Consider the following 17,101-nt stretch of genomic DNA (forward strand, 5'->3'; position numbering starts at 1 on the left):
ATGAGGAGCAACATCTTTTGGAGGCGTCCTAGACCAGATCCGACCTCGCCATTGCGTCCAGAAGGCCGTTTCCATGAATTTTGGTTATAAAGTCGGCCTATTTTTGTGAGAAATTTTTTTTCTCCAATTTTGTCATAATCGTACGGATTTTCAATTTTTTAATATATTTTTCAAATTTTTTTTTTAATTTTTTTGAAAATTGTTTGAAAAATCAAAAAAATCAAAATCAAAAAATTCAAAAAAAAATCAAAAAAATCAAAAAAGCAAAAAAATCAATCAAAAAAAAAAAACAAAGTTTTTGGGGGGTCCGCAGACCCCCCCCGTGACCCCGTACTGCAGGTCTCTGCGCAGCGCCCGTACCCTGCAGGTCTGACACCGCCGCCACGTACTGTCACGTCCCGGCCTGCACGCATGTCACCACTGCCGCCACCGAAACTTGCCGTTCATGCCACCGCCGTGCACGCCGCCGGTCCCCACTGCAGGTCACTGCCGCTGCTCGCAGGTTCTCCCGGCACTTCTTCCGCTACCTGCCGGACTCCGCCTACCTCCATTCCTGCTCGCCTCTCCTCCGCCGCCGGCCCTCAGCTCCGGCGCTCCGCTCGCCGGCTACCGTGCCACCTAACCCAGATGGGCGAACCCGCGTCCGCCACGTGGCAATCGGCCACTGGCCCGTGGGTACCTTCCATATGCACAGTCAGGTTTTTCGTACGCCACATCATCCGTACGGATGCCACACAACCTGCCACGTAGACCTGCTGAGTCACCAAATCCGTACAGTACGGAATACACAGTCGCTTGGCCACGTCATCTGTCCGTACAGTACAGACGCCCAGTCAGCAGAGGGCAAAGTTTTTACGACGGTCATACAGTCGTCAAATTTAACCCAGTGACTTGCTAATGTCAACGCCACATCAGCAGGGTTTGAAAATTTTTGGACCCCTTCTCATTGAGCTTTTTGATTTTGCAGTTCAACTTCAAATGGCCATAACTTGCTCATTTTTGCTCCTTTTTGGGTGCAATTTTTTTTGAAATGGGCTAAAATTTCATGCTCTCCGCAGTGGTGAAGAAATTTTTTGATTTTGATGCATGGAGTTTTCAGAAAATGCAGTTTTTGGTGACTGTACCTGAGTAATCCTAGTTTTTGCAACTTCAAAGGCTTCGTTTGGAGTCATCCGACCTCCTTTTCAGGTGCCGTTTTTTTTGAAAGTGCGTATTTTTTCCTCTACTTTAACATGATGCTATCAAATTGATGCCATTGTAAGTAGAAATTATACTTTCAGATCTTGGCCATTTTTGGCTCTCTTGGTACTTGTATATTTGCTTGAATCTCAGTTAGATTCATTGCACTATTAATTGAAGTCTCTTGTATCTCATTTGAGAAGTTGTAAAATTTGCATCATAAGACCACTTTGCCTTGTTTTGCAAGTGGCTCATTGTAATCGCACTAAGTATAAAGTGCCAAAATCATCACTTTGGGGGGGTACATTGATTGAGTGAATTTGGGGGGGTGTCTCTTGTGCTTTTGTGCTCTTGTGTTCTTTCTTTTTTGCTGCTATGAGTTCTTCTAAGTTTCCTCTCTTAACTCCACATAATTATGCTACTTGGAAAATTGATGCACGGAGTAAACTTATGGAAAAAGGACTCACTCATTACATTGATGGAACTATTGTTGCTCCAGCTGATCCTAAGGCTGATCCAGTTGGTCACTTAGATTGGCTCACTAAAAATATCATGGCAATTGGTACCTTAAGAAAGTATGTATCAAAGGATCTCATTTTTCATATTGAGAAATGTACTCTAATCAAGGATGCTTGGCAAAAGTTTCAAGACTTGTATGGTCAAGTTGATGAGATTAGGGGATATCAAATTGATAGTGATCTCACCATGTTAGATCCCAAGAACTTTGATACTATACAAGATTATGTCACTAAGGCAAATGAGTTGAGGGCACAACTCAAAGATTATGGCATTGATAAGAAGTTTACTCAATAGATATTCAACTTGATAGGAAAGCTTCCACAAGAATATGCAGCATTTGTTTCTAGTTTCCAAACCCATAGGATGACAATGGGTTCAAGCTACACAATGCCTACATTTGATGCTTTCAATGAAATGTTGATGATGGAACAAACTAAGTTGATAAGCATGGGCATTCTTAAGGCTTCTAAGTCTCAAGCATTAGTGGCAAATCAAGGGAACAAAGGAAATCAAGGAAAGGACAACTCAAACAAGAAGAAATGGCAATCAAAGCCTAAAGAAAAAGCACCATCTTCTCCACAACAAGGAGATTCTTCCAAGAGAGAAAATCCACCAAAGAGGGAGAGACCTACTTGTGCTTATTGTAAAAAGATTGGTCATGAGGAGCATCGTTGCTATTCTAAGAAGATTGATGAGCTCACACATATCATCAAAAAGCATAACATTGATTTGCCTAAAGTCTACAAAAAGGATGATTCATCAACTTCCACTTCCTCACATTCAAAAGGAAAAGGGCAAGCATTCATGGCTTCAACAAATGGAAATACTCACTCTTTTGGAACAAGAAAAGGAAAAGCTCTATGTGCTACTATCAGTCATGATTCAAAGAGATGGCTTCTAGATTCATGGGCTTCTCATCATATGGCATCTTCGCAGTCTATGTTCTCTACATTTGAGCCTTGCACCATGCCACAGATTTTGATGGGCAATCATACATACATGGATGTGATTGGGAAAGGATCTATTGACATTGGGGATAACTCCTTCAATGATGTGTTGTGTGTACCCCACTTGACAAACAATCTCCTTTCTATCTATCAAATCACACATGGCACAACTAAGAGAGTTGTGGAGTTCACACCTAACTCAATTTTCATTAGAGACGTGGAGACTAGAGCTATCATTGCGACTGGGGTGGTTGATCATGCATCTCGGTTATACTCCTTTTCAGATTTTGTTGATGATGATGATTTCACATTTGATGATTCTACACATGATGATCTCACTTATTGTGATAGTTCAGATTTTGAGAACTTTGGACACTTGAACATGGGGATTCTCACTTGTGAACCCGTTCTTGAGTCTTGTATTTCATCTCCTCATATTGATATCACATCACCTATTGTACCTGATGATGCAGATAGTGCGACAGTTTTGCCTTCATGTGATTCAGTGCAGCAGGATATTCATTGTCTTCCAGCTTCAGATTCATGGGATGATTACTTGACAAATATTACAGGTTTGTTTGTGGAATCCTACATTGCAGATTTGGGAGACATCATTAATGACATTCATCTTCTCTTTGATGAAGATGATCCTTCTTTGATTGTTGCGAGGGCTCTGACCCTCTTGTTCATTCTCTACATGATCATTCTTTCGAGGTTGACATGATTGTGGATACTTATGTATAGCAGTTGGAGGAGGTCTCTTTATGTTTTGAGGAGACATTTGAGTCTTTGGGACATGTTCTACATCCATCTCCACTAGATTTTGGAGTGCCTTTTTCAATAGTGTGGCACAGTTTACCACCTTTGGAGGGGGTATCTTTCAACATCGAGATGGGGACACTTGAGCAGTTTTCAAAGATTCCTTTCATCATGAGTTTTCTTCATACATCTTCCCTTCATGATTGGGGAGACTTCATGGATACGCCTTTGGTTTTGTTTCTTCCTAAGGGGAGGAATGTTGTTCGATGTTCGTGGAGCAGTTTCTTCATACATCGAGCTTCTATCATTGGTGCAGATTCTCCATTGAGGGGGGGTCACAGTTTGACTTCTCTTCTTCTCTCATATGGGGGGGACTTTTTCCTCACATGGGGTTTTGTCCTTCACATTCTTCTATGAGAGTTGTTTGTATGTTTTCATCTCTCTTTTGGGGGAGGGTTTTTTCCCATTGGGTTTTTCTCTCTTTCCCCACTTTGTGAGAGATTTCATTGCATTGGTTTGCATGCATTTGCATTTGTACATGGGTACCTAACATGGCCTCGTAGCCGGGACCCATCTTGCATTGCTTAGTTGCATTGTAGACTTAAGTGCATTCCCCTAAGTTGCACTTAAGGGGGGGTGTTGGTGTAAATAATTATTCATCATGGATATTATTACACTTACTTAAGTTTACTTAGGATAATGCATTTCATAGTAGTTTGGGTATGAGACACTTGGGTGTTTCTGCCACATTGGGATAGTGTGTGTAGGAGAAATTCCACCTTTTATGGTGTTGATCTTGTTATTACACTATCATATCCACTTATTGTGGAGTGATAATTCCACCTTCGGTGGGTGATCCACCTCATGTGGAATATTATATTATTTCTCCTACCTACCCACACCTATTTCCTACCTACCCTTGTTTCTTATTGAGCCACATGTCATATTTGTGTGCTCATACATATCCCTAGCCTTGCCTATATAAGCAAGCTCATCTACATTGTATGTAGCGATGTTATTGATCATTTTCTATTGATGAGAGTACAGTTTATTCTTGTCCCATATTATGTCTCTATTTTGTACATTTCATTGAGCTCTTGATCTTGGCAAAATCCAACACTTATAACACAGAGGACCTAGAGGACGCTCTGATACCAATTGATAACTCAATGATGAACGAATAGTACCAAATTGGTATTGAGAGGGGGGGGGGTGAATCAGTACAGACAAAAACACACTCTTGAACTGGTTTGTCAGTAGACACTGTGGATTGATAGACAAATAGTAACACCGGTCCTAAAACAGAGTACAATCAACAAAGCCCAGAATAACTGAGACAAGCATAAACCGGTTGACACTTCTCTTCTCATACAATCTAACACTTCACTTCCATTTCACCCTGATGCATGAACAAGTAATCTACCATCAAAGATATACATATAAGCAACTAGATCAACGTGATTCACTGCTTGACATAAAACAACATAACATCACATGAAAAAGACATCACACATGACACACTTATTTTTCACATGGAAACCCAATTGGAAAAAACCACGGTGGGGATGAATAACCACAAGCTTGTTTTTGAACTCTTTAGAAGTCCACTCTGTTAGGAGCCTTGTCCGGTTAAAGACTAATACAATAGGTTTTGTTAGGAGACGATCCTGTTAGGGATCACCCGGTTAAGGGATGACTAGAATACCTGATTAAGGGGTAAACCCTGTTAAAGGTTACCTTGTTAGAGGATTTCAAGAACTCAATGGTGTTGAGTCACCCTGTTAAAGGATTTACAGCAAGCCGGTTAAAGCTACCCTGTTAAGGGATTTCTCAATTGTTGAAGTGGTTAGAGATCAACAGGTATTACAATGATCTGGTAACAACACTCAATGCCAATGTAGATCCGCTTAAGCTCCTCTTCACCTTCTGCACTTACACTCTGTAGGTATCACTTCTCTCCTCTGGTCTGACAAGAATCATGTATCTCTTCTCTTGGATACACACACACAACTTTTGCCAACAACCTCAGAAAGAGACACAACATCGACCTTATAGGAAAACAGATAGGTCGGTAGCATAAACCCTAAACCCTAAACCTGTTAGGTTAAGGAATTCAAATGGTTCAATCCTGACCGTTGAGCATACTGCATTAAATGCAACAGTTCTTGATCCAATCTCAAGACTTTCTCCATTGTCCATTTTTCCATCGATTTCATGGCAGTTGATAACCCATCACACGTTATCACCATTTACAGACTTCACACATTCCCGAGGTAGATAGGAACAATCTCCTTCATGCAAGATCCTTCACGCGCATAAGGCTTACGTGGCAACATGATCTATTCTTCGTTACCATGCTAACTCATCACACAAAGTCACTGGTTGAGCCACACAGGCTTGAAGCACTTCAATCAGAAACCCTGAAGTTGAGACTACCAACCGGTAGTCATACAACGCTTCCATGTGCCGGTTCCCATATCTATATGTCAGTTCACCTTGAACAAACACACCGCTTCACTTTGGCATAAATGCCGGTTCACAGTGTTATACCGGTTCTCACATATGTTGGTTCTCACCTCTTCAACATATTGACATCAATGACAATATACAATGTCATTATGTCCTCATACCGGTTCACATAATGCCAACATATGGGTATTTGTTTTTGTAGTTTCCAACTTTCACCTACATGAGAGTTGGATATTTTCACGGGGGCTTCACTTGCTAGGCAATATTATATCACATGCATTCATATTGGGGGGTTTAATATCTAAAAAATGGGGGTACAATATATTGTTTGTCGGTGAAAATAGGGGGGTTTTTAATTTGAGCTATGAAAAAATATAATATTTTTCGAAAATAGGGGGGCTAATTCAATCTAAGTATTGGGAGGGGGTGAGAAAAATGGAGTTTAGGGCAATTTTTTTTTTTTAAATACGGGGATTATTTAGTATGCCATGAATGCACGTGCTTAACCCAGGTTCACTAAGTGAAGTTCCTGTGGATGTTTTGAAGGTTAGCCATATATGCTACCCAGATATCCCATCGATAAAATCATTTTGATGGAATTGGCTAGGTAGCTGATGACAGTTCACATAGTCCAGTTAGCCAATCATAAGTAAGGTATTAATATTTCCTGTCACAATCCATTGCAAATTGGTTGGTATTCCTTGATTGCCTCAACAAGAGCCAAGGCGATGGAAACTAAGCTTCAAGAAATCAAGTTGAAGAAGTTCAAGGAGAGGAAATATTTTGATTATCGAGGGATGAAGGACAAAATCAAGAGAGCCTTCACTCATGTTCATCGCCTCGAGGATGTATGGGTTGATCTTCGCACATAAGAAGATATCAGGAGAATTTATTATAGTAGGCTTACCTTGGAAAAAGTTGTATTAAGTGTAGCTATTTGTACTAACATTTCATCATCATATGCAAAGATACCTATAGAGACCTCTCATGTTGATTTGGAGAACATCTTTAATGTAAATCCCTCATATGCTGCCCTATCCAACATATCAATTTCAGAAATTGATACTTCTGCTGTGAACTTTGATAAGTTCATGACTAAGGCCTGCCATGATTTACCATTTGAGCAAACACTTGTCATTGTCAGAACTGAGACCTCTCCTAGAGTTACAACTGTGGTATATGAAGACCTTGTTTCTACACAAACCATAGTTGTTGTCTCAGATGTGAACTCATTAGAACTACCTCGACGGTTGAGTTCAGTAACTCCTAAAAGGAAGAAGCAAGAGATCTCTCCTGACATATTTTATTTTTAGCAACTAGGAATCCTGAGTCAAGGGCCACCATGAAGGTAAGGATAGTCTCGTGGTTGGTAGTGGACAACAATAAAATGAAATATGTAGAAGTGGCAGAACCCCTAGTTGAGAAACCACCTGAGAAAATGAAGCTATCAGATTATAGGATCACAAGGGTGGAACTAGGAAATAAAACACATGTTGGAATTATGCATGATGCTCAAGATTCGGTGGCTTCACTAGTTCAAAGTTATGATGAGCTTCTGACAAAGAAGGATAAGCTTAGGGAGGAGAGTGCACAACTTATCTTAGTGATCCAAAAGATCACTAATTCCTCATAAAAGGTTGATCCCTTGACCTCTTCCGCTTTTGAAGAATCTATCAGGAAGTTGGAGAAAGCTACTTAGAAAGCCACGCCAGTTGATTCCTGGGTAGATTAGTTAGTTGATCAAAGCACTCAAGTGACGAAGAAAGCATTGCACATGTTTCAAGTAATGTGAGAGCAACGAAAATGTATTTGAATCAGACCCTAGAGGTTTTTAACCTAAGTATGGATTCAATTGAGAAATATTTGAAGGTCTGACATGAAATGGATCAAATCAAGTTGGAAATCCTGTGCAACAATATGATGATACCAAGCAGAGAGAGGTACATTGAATTTGAAGAACTTATGATCAACACATCATTGGTTATCAAAGATGTACAAGATTCTCTTTAAATGAGTGATGAGGTGGAGTAGGAAGTCCTCTCTAGTTTTAAAAAGATGTCTTACAAGATTTTAAGTGAACATGACAAATTATTCTCTAAAGATTTGATACTTTCTAGATTGGTGTCAGGACTTCGTCAAGAACTGGAATCATAACAGTTTATAGTGACTTCAATTCATTGGCTTATGAGTTGCCAATATTTTCTTGATAAAATGTAAACTATTCTTAAGGAACATACAACAACAACAACAAGGTGTTTCAATGTCATCATCAAGACTATCATTGTTGCAAGAAATACAAAAGGTCCTAATCTTGATGAGTTGCAAAAATCCATTGATAGATTTCAGTGCTTCATGGTCAGAGAAAGAAAAGAATAAGAAGTGTCTCATGACTGTTAGAGTAAAAGGTATTAGTTTACTTAATTAAATTATATTAATTTCATAATCAAGTCACCTTTTCTCTATTTCACTTAAGCTAAATTTAGGAAGCTAAACTTAGGAATATTAATAATGAATTCATTATTATTTATTAATTGCTTTTTGGGGTTTTTCTTTTTAGGTTTTGATCTCCTTTTATAAGGATTGATCCCTTTGTAATCCTTACCAATTTGATTATTATTATTATTACATATTCTTGCTTTGATTTTTTAAAGAAATCTTTGTGTTTGTGTGAATCTTCCATTGTTGTGATAGGTTATTTGCATACAAGTGTTCACTGGGTTTTGTGAGGTTGTATTTCACAACTATGGTATCAGAGCTTCAAACCTGAGGCTTTCTTATTTGTTTGCTTGGGAGATTCTACCTACAACAGGTCTTTTGTGCAATTTGGGTTGATTTGGACCTCAACATTGAATCCCGCATGTGCAAAATAGTCAAGATTGACCTTTTGTTTGTCAATTTTTGATTCATGGGGCCAGATTTGTGATGGTTTGAAAATTCAATTTTTTTAGTGATGCAGGGGGAACCTATTTTTTGGAGCAGTTTGGGCCAAAAAGGACCTCACCGTTGTCTTTTGGAGGGCATTTCTGGTCTTTTTGACGTATTACTCAACCTATTTTGGCCTTAGTAGCATCTGGAGGAATTTTTTTTTGGTCTATGTCATACGGATCTGTACAGGCACCCCAATTTTTTTGGCCCCCTGCGTTTTGCCGCCACCTTCACACCTCCTCCAGGTCACTGCCATGACCACCGGTTGGTGTCGACCTCCTTTCCGACACCATTCGATTTTTCTGATTGCTAGTAAACTTTCCCAACCGTTGGTAAATTTTTTTGGCAATTTTTTCTGAGGGGGATTTTTTTGATGAAGTTTTTCCGGTGGTATTTGCCGACATGGTTTTTTTTCCAGGTAACATGAGAATATTCTTAGAATATTCTACTGATGTTAGGATGGCGTCATGCTGATGTTAGCGGTATAGATACCTTTGCATTGCCCCTTTGAACCCTCTTTGTGCCCTAAAAGAGGTGTTTTTTTCTTTTAGCCATAACTTGGGCATACGATATCTTTTTTTGGCAAACGAGATATTGTTGGATAGTTAGTTTCGTCTACTTTCTAGATATGTTGGTTTCATCATCTATTTTTACTTGTGGTATATTCTACAAACATTTGAAGTTAGAGGTGTTGTTTTCAGTCGTGAGCTCATAACTTTTCACCACTTTTTCCATTTTTCGCGATTCTAGCGATGTTGGGATGGTGTTTTAGAGCTCTTCACATCCATCCATGCAATTTTTCTAGATTTTACTCCAAGTATATTTTTTTTAGTTTTTTTTTGTTTTCACACTCTGGTGAATTACTTGGACCAATGACATCATGGAAACTTCTCGTTTGTGTGGGATGACTCATTTTTTATTGTTCTTCATGTATTTCTAGTCTTATGTCTTTTTTTGACATTTTGAGCTTTCATTGTAAGCACTTATGATTTTGTAAACGCACTGAGATAAAGTACCTATGTATTGCACATATCTTATGGGATCTTGGACATCAGTTTTGTGTTTTATTGTACTCACACTATGATATAAAGTGCCAGGAGGGTTTGATGTTTTCCATTTTTTTGCCTTCATACCTTTCGCATGCATGCATGCCTTGGTGTGCACACCCTTTGTATTTGCTTGTACTTTCATGTCTGCACAACTAGATGTTCTTGGTTCTTTTTCATGCACTACATTATGGATTTCAGATTCAGTGTACCTGTCATACATCTCCCTTGTTAGCATTATGGGGGGGTTTCTACTATTGGTGCTAATGCTTCCTTGGTTTCGTGTTAGAGTGAGATATGTATTTAGTATTTGTTCCTATGTATTAGGTGGATGCAGCGGACGGTTACCCATGCATTTCGGTGATATGGAATACTTACCATATGGACACTCTTGCATTCCTATTTATGGAGGTGACCTTCCATTTTTTCATTTGATCAGTTCTTCAAACTATTGGTACTTCTGCCATCTGTATCTTTGAGTTCCAGATGTTTTTCCTATGTTTGCCATCTGATTCGGATTTGAGTAGTGTCATTAAGGGAACTCATGCAGATTCATGTCTTCTTGATCCTGATCATATTATGTTTCAGAGGAGGTTCTTATTTTAGCATCATAGTAGTCAGTCTATGACAAAGTTTATAGCTTCTTCATGCTTCAGTGATTCTTCATGCTCTTCTTTTGTTCCTATCTTCTAGAACATTCTTGTTTGCAGGCTTCTTAGTCCTTCACTTGAGCTTTCATCTCTTCTTGGATAGGAGTTTTGTTCCCATAGGGTTTTCTCCTTTTCTCCACTTTACAAATATTTCATTGTACTTGGGTACCTCATCAAGCCTAGTTGGTGGGGCCCATTTCCCCTTTCATGCATCTAGTCCTTGGTTTTTTTAACTTCTCCCTAACTTCATCTTAAGGGGTGTGTTAGAGTAAAATGTATTAGTTTACTTAATTAATTAAATCATATTGATTTAATAGTTAAGTCACCTTTTCTCTATTTCACTTAAGCTAAATTTAGGAAGCTAAACTTAGGAATATTAATAATTAATTCATTATTAATTGCTTTTTTTTGGTTTGATCTCCTTTTATAAGAATTGATTCCTTTGTAATGCTTACCAATCTGGTTATTATTATTGCATATTCTTGCTTTGGTTTTTTAAAGAAATCTTTGTGTTTGTGTGAATCTTCCATTGTTGTCATAGGTTATTTGCATACAGGTGTTCACTGGGTTCTGTGAGGTTGTATTTCACAACTTTAACAATGACACTTGCATTTTGTTTTATGCATTTAGCTTTTGACAAATTACATGTAATGTTGCGACTTGTAATTACAAGTAATTTTGTCACTTGTAATCCTACAACTTGTAATTGCATGTAAATAAACTACAAGTTAGTTAGCAATAGAACTATATTTTGAATAAGTCATAGTTAGTTAGTTAGTCATGGAATAAGTCTCAGTTAGTTATAATTCTCCAACATTTTTCTCTCAGCCCTTCTCGAGCGTGCCCATTGTAATTTTCATCTTTTTAGCAAGCAAGAAAACTCTATAGAAATTTGCAATCATAGAGATTTTGAGCTTTATACTTGTAAAATTGTCTTTCTCAAGTAATATCCAAGAATGTTGTGAGTTTCAGAATTTGTGTTGAAACTATACTTTTATGTCCATTGTGTTCTTGTTTCATAGTGGGATATTTCATTGTATTTGCTTAAGATTTTAGCTAGTCTGTTGAAAGGATCTTCAATCTAATTTCTTGCATACTTTGTGCTACAAATAGTGAAGGTTGAATTAGTTTAGTTATTAGTTAAAATTTGAGAGGAGTTGCAATATTTTGTGCGTGTGATTGTTCCCATTCAAAAGTGCATCATACTTGCAGACTTTGTGCTGTTATATGTTATTCATCGTTCTTGTTTTATCATTTTGAAAAAGGTAGATAGGATAGTGGAAACTCAAAACTTTGTACTAAGTTGTTGTTTTTCTATCCTGAAGGAGGTGATGGAAGTCTTTGTGCTTTCAAGAAACTTCATTTCCTTTCTTGTCATTACTTTAAGCTATTGTATTTATCTTTTAAAAATTGTTATTTCTTTTCTAGGAAGAGAAAAGAATATAATCTTTTTTGAAAATGAGAAAAGGTTGTTGTCCCACCCAAATTAGATTAAGTATTTAGTTAGTATTAGTAGAAAGGGGGAGCCTTCCCTAAATTAAGAGAGTTTTACACTCACACACTGTGGTTGAAACCATAATTTTGCACATCTTTCCAAGTGTACAAAATTTTCAACCAACATTCTGAATGCACAAGATCCTTACCATCAATGTGTTGTCTCATAAACTCCAAGACCCATGTTTGGTTTCAAATGTACTTTATGATTTCCCTTCCATCTTCAACCACATTCTTCACCCAACTTAGTTTCCCTTTGTCCTCAAGGAGCAAATCAAGGCAATGAGCAACACAAGGGCTCTAAAATAATGTTGGATGTGTAGCCTATAGAAGTTTTTCGACTGCCACATATGAAGCTGCATTATCGATCATAATCTGAACAACATTTTGCACTCTCACTTCTGTCACCACCTCATCCCACATGTTTCACAAGGTTTATGCATTTTCACTTCATTTGAGGCATCAACCGATTTTAAAAATACCACCTATCCCCCTAAAGCAACTAGAAAGTTGATGAGTGTCCTATTCCTTCTATCCATCCACCCATCAGATAAAATGGTGTAGCCATTCTTTTCCCAAATCCTCTTTTGTTGTTCAATTAGTTGTAGTGTGCTTTGTACCTCATTCTGCAATAATGGTCCACTCAAGTCATAACAACTTGGGGCCTTGAAGCGCTTACTTGACATGGTCAATGCAGTGACCGATTGCTCACAATATGGACTATCAACAATACTAAATGAAAGACTGTTGTAATACCAAAATCTGACACATGCCACCTTTCACTTTTGATGCACTTCCTTATTTGATGAAGTACCTCGCAATCTAGGTTAAGCACCATAAATGGTATGAAGAATGAAAAAAACTAGACATATTGCTACCCACCTCCATACTTTCCAATCCTATAGAACTGAGATCTATCATTAGGGCTGCCATTACCTCTATTGTCCTCTTTTTTTCCCTTCTTTTGCTTATATTCTAAAAGGCTTTCTTTTGTCTCCCTCTCAACCTCTTCAAGACAATTGTCACATGTTGTAATATTCTTACTAGTGATCCATGCAAGGTGATATTTGAGTTAGTGTATGCCATCGGTCATAGATTTCATGCAATGGTTACAAACAACTTGTCGTACCAATACACCTAGTATGGAATGTTTCCATAAAGGACCCCTCTTTCTACCACCAATTCTAGTTGCATAAGCCATTATCTTTAATAAATATTTGAAAGAAACCTAGCAAAAGAGACCAAACATGGATCAATAAATATAAATTAAAGTTGAACACAAACTAAAATTGGACAATATAGAATTTGAACACAAAATGGTCATAGAGTTGGATGTGGGAGAACATGGGCTCTTTGGAGATCAATTTTAAGGGAGAGTAAATGTTTGGTTTATAGAGAAGGTGATGAACATGACAAATCAAAATATATGAACTTATTTCATAGTTGGATTTTGAAAAAAGAAAATAATATTTATGGATTTATTATTAAAAAATTTAAGAGGCTTACGCTGGTTTGTGCCTTGTAGATTTTCTTGGACATGGCATATCCAATCATTGAATACGATATGCCCAAGAAAATCTACAAGACACAAACCAGAGTAAGCCTCCTAAATTTAACTTGTAATGGCAAACTTCTTTTATTAACAATTTAACACAATCTATTGTGACTGATAATAAACTTTATTATTACAAGTTAATTGTTAAAATTTTAAATATTACACAGTCTATTGTGACTGATAATAGACTATCTTCAAGACCTATTCAACTTCTGAATGTCGTAGACATTTTTCACAATCTATTTTAAATATTAACACGGTCTATTTTAAATATTACATATTCTAATTTATGTATTACACAGTCTAATTTAAATATTACACAAGTCTTCCTAGAAAATCCGAAAACATGAGCAAAAAAAAAAACTTGTTCAACTTCTGAATGCCATTAGGCGTTGAGCATTAGGGAAGTTGCTTTGTCATGCGTTTTGTTAAACTGAAAATATGAAGCTACCTTTTTACTTTTTAGGGTTGCATCTAATTTCATTGCTTTTTTAGAATGCGATTTTTAAAATTTTAGTCATGTTTTTATTGTGATTTTTTCCGTCCAAAAATCGCAAATTTTCACCAAAAATCATCCATGATTTTTTGACTGATTAAATTGGCAAGACAAAAAACTCCCAAGGAATCGCGATTTGGACAATTTTTTCATCCTTAAAACAAACCATTAATTTCATAAAGTGATCCTTTTTTTTATATGCATCATGTAAGTTCTAGGAACAAACATAGAGAATTTAGAATTAGATTAGTAAATAATATAAAAGTACAAAAGAAAACCATGAAGTTTACCTTGTTTTTAAATTAAGAAGTACATTAGAAAATAATATAAAAATAAATTATGAATTTTAATATGTTTCAAAATTGAAATATTCATTTGTAAATTATATAAAAGTAAAACTTGAATTTTATTATGCTTGTGTTTTCAATATAGATTATGTTGTTCAATGTTTTTTATAAATGGTTGTATGAACAAGGTATTTTATTTAACTAGCTCATTAGTAGATCTCAATCATGCAAGTTTATTTGAGTTCTAGGGAATCTTCATAGGTGTTAGTTGTATATGATTTTATCTTATCTTTTGACATGCAATATTAAAGTCTTTCGTCATTTAATAATTGGCATTTAAGTTGTCTCAATTCAGACATGTTATAATCTTGTCTATTCTTATGTCTCAATCTTGTTTTTATAAGAAAGGCATCTTTTGTATAATTCATATTCAATTAGTCATTCAAGAATCCATAATTAAGCTATTCTTGTGATTTTCTATTTTGTGAAAGGTTATATTTTTCTTGTAGATGGTCTTACTATTTAGAGAGTTCATAATCCTACTCTTATAATAAAGGCTTTATGAAGCAGTCACCGGTTAGGAGGGACCTCAAAGAGATTAGTCTAGACTGGTCAACAAGAGTAAACACAATGGAAACACATGGATATGATGGAGGCAATGTAAAACAATTGAATTATATCATGAAAACTGACTACAACCAACTAGTAACAACTAGGTTATAGAAACTGGCTCACAGGCCTATTAAAACATGCTCAAAATGCAAAACAGGTCACAACCCGGACCTCAAATCTTAATATTTATCTTCTATTCTCAATCTAACTTCTTTATTAGATTCTAATTCTCTATTACAATGATTTATATGATCCAAGGGGATCCGGTCAACCCAAAAAAGGATCAAAACCCGAAGAACAAGACGTAACGTGCAAAGCCAACAAGGTCGGCCTCTGCCAAAGAAATTCCTCCAAAAAATCCAAAGGATGAAGTATAGATCACGAGAAAAGGTCGGTCACATGCTAAGGAACATCGAAATCAATGCTTAGGACTCCGGAAGCTACGGAAGGGATCCGACAGATCACCAATGCAAATAGGTCCAGGCAATCGATAATAGAAATCTGTCTTAGAAACCGGTAGCGATAACTTGCTGGAAAATGATCCAAATGCTCCATGGTTTAGAAATAAGGATGATGATCAGGTCTTCAAGAAAAATCCAACTCCACAGGTTCTGGTGAGCCAAATCCGAGACTCATAGAATTAAATACTGAAACTGCAAACATAAAGAAAAACAAAAAGGAAATATTTTTGGTTGATGCAAGCTTGCTATGAACCAAGGATGCTCCTGCATCAGACATCCGAGGTTGTTGAAAAAAGTGATTCTCTCACTTTGCTAGGGTAAGAGGAAAATCGAGGCGGTCTACCTCTTCCTGAGAAATCCAAGATGAATCTTCAACTGGTCTGTCCTTCCACTTCACAAGATACTCCTTATACTAACTGCTCCGAGTACTACACCCAATCCTACTATCCAAAATGTCTTCAATCTGATCCGGTTCCTTCCGAGGAAACTGTTTACCAAGTCTACAATACTATCCTCACTGAATTCTAGTTAATGATACTGATGAAAATCTACAATGTTAAACATAAGTGAAATACTTAGACTATCCGGTAACTCCACTTCATATGCATTCCCAGAACTGAACTTTCTCAAGATCTTGCAAGGTCCAAACTTTCTCATCTGCAACTAGTTATTGTTAGGATAACTGGTGAACAAATGAGAGGGGGGGAGTGGTGAATCAGTTGTTAACAGATTATATCAATTAAACTACTTTATAACCTTTAACCGAATCACATAAACATTAAGTACCTAAATAGAAGAAACAAATAGCAGTAAGCAATAAAACAAATAATCAACACAATGCACCCATACCACATAACACCATGATTTGTATGTGGAAAACCCGAAAAGGGAAAAACCATGGTGGGAAGCCTACCCACAGTCAGATGATACTTCTACAAAAAGTATGTGATACAATGAGGGGCCTGCACATGCAAGAAGGAACACTGCTTAGAGCATACTACTCATTCCAAAAGAGTCTCACTGACTACAGAGAGGTTATAAACACCTCAAGATAAATGGACAACAATCCAGAATAATGAACTGCCAGAGATAGCATCTACCATGCCTAATTACAGTCCTAGTTAAGCTCAATACCGGAGGCTTTTGACCTCTTCCATAATCCCAATTCGATCACCTATGATCGACAAAATCTCCTTCGCATATGATATTACATTTTCATTTCCATTCACATTCCATACCATACCATACCGTAATCTACAATGAGATTTTACATCAATTTATACCAACCCTAAGGCCTAAACCAATTAGGCTAGCCACCTAAAAGATATTAAAATAAGATCCTTACATACATCCATATTACAATGATATGTCATGTCGGCTTGAGACCAAAAGAACAATAACCAATCCATAAATAATCCCGGTAACGTGTAGAGAACACGTTAACATGATACCGGTCCATAACCTAGATAGGTACCGGACCTAATCTGGGTGCACCATGCCAAAGAGATGTATTCAAAAAGTTGAGCACGATCAAACAACATCTTTAGCATCCTGAAATCCATCTAGAAGCCGCACCAGCACCACTTATGCATCCTGTCAAGATTTGTCAATGAAAGCTCTGCCAGTTAAACCTTAAACCCATGCTGGTAAGGGTTTACAAGAGTGTGTGATGGCATCCGATTACCAAGTCAATACCAACTGA

This window comes from Cryptomeria japonica, chromosome 1 (assembly GCF_030272615.1).
Source record: "Cryptomeria japonica chromosome 1, Sugi_1.0, whole genome shotgun sequence".
Classification (NCBI taxonomy): domain Eukaryota; kingdom Viridiplantae; phylum Streptophyta; class Pinopsida; order Cupressales; family Cupressaceae; genus Cryptomeria; species Cryptomeria japonica.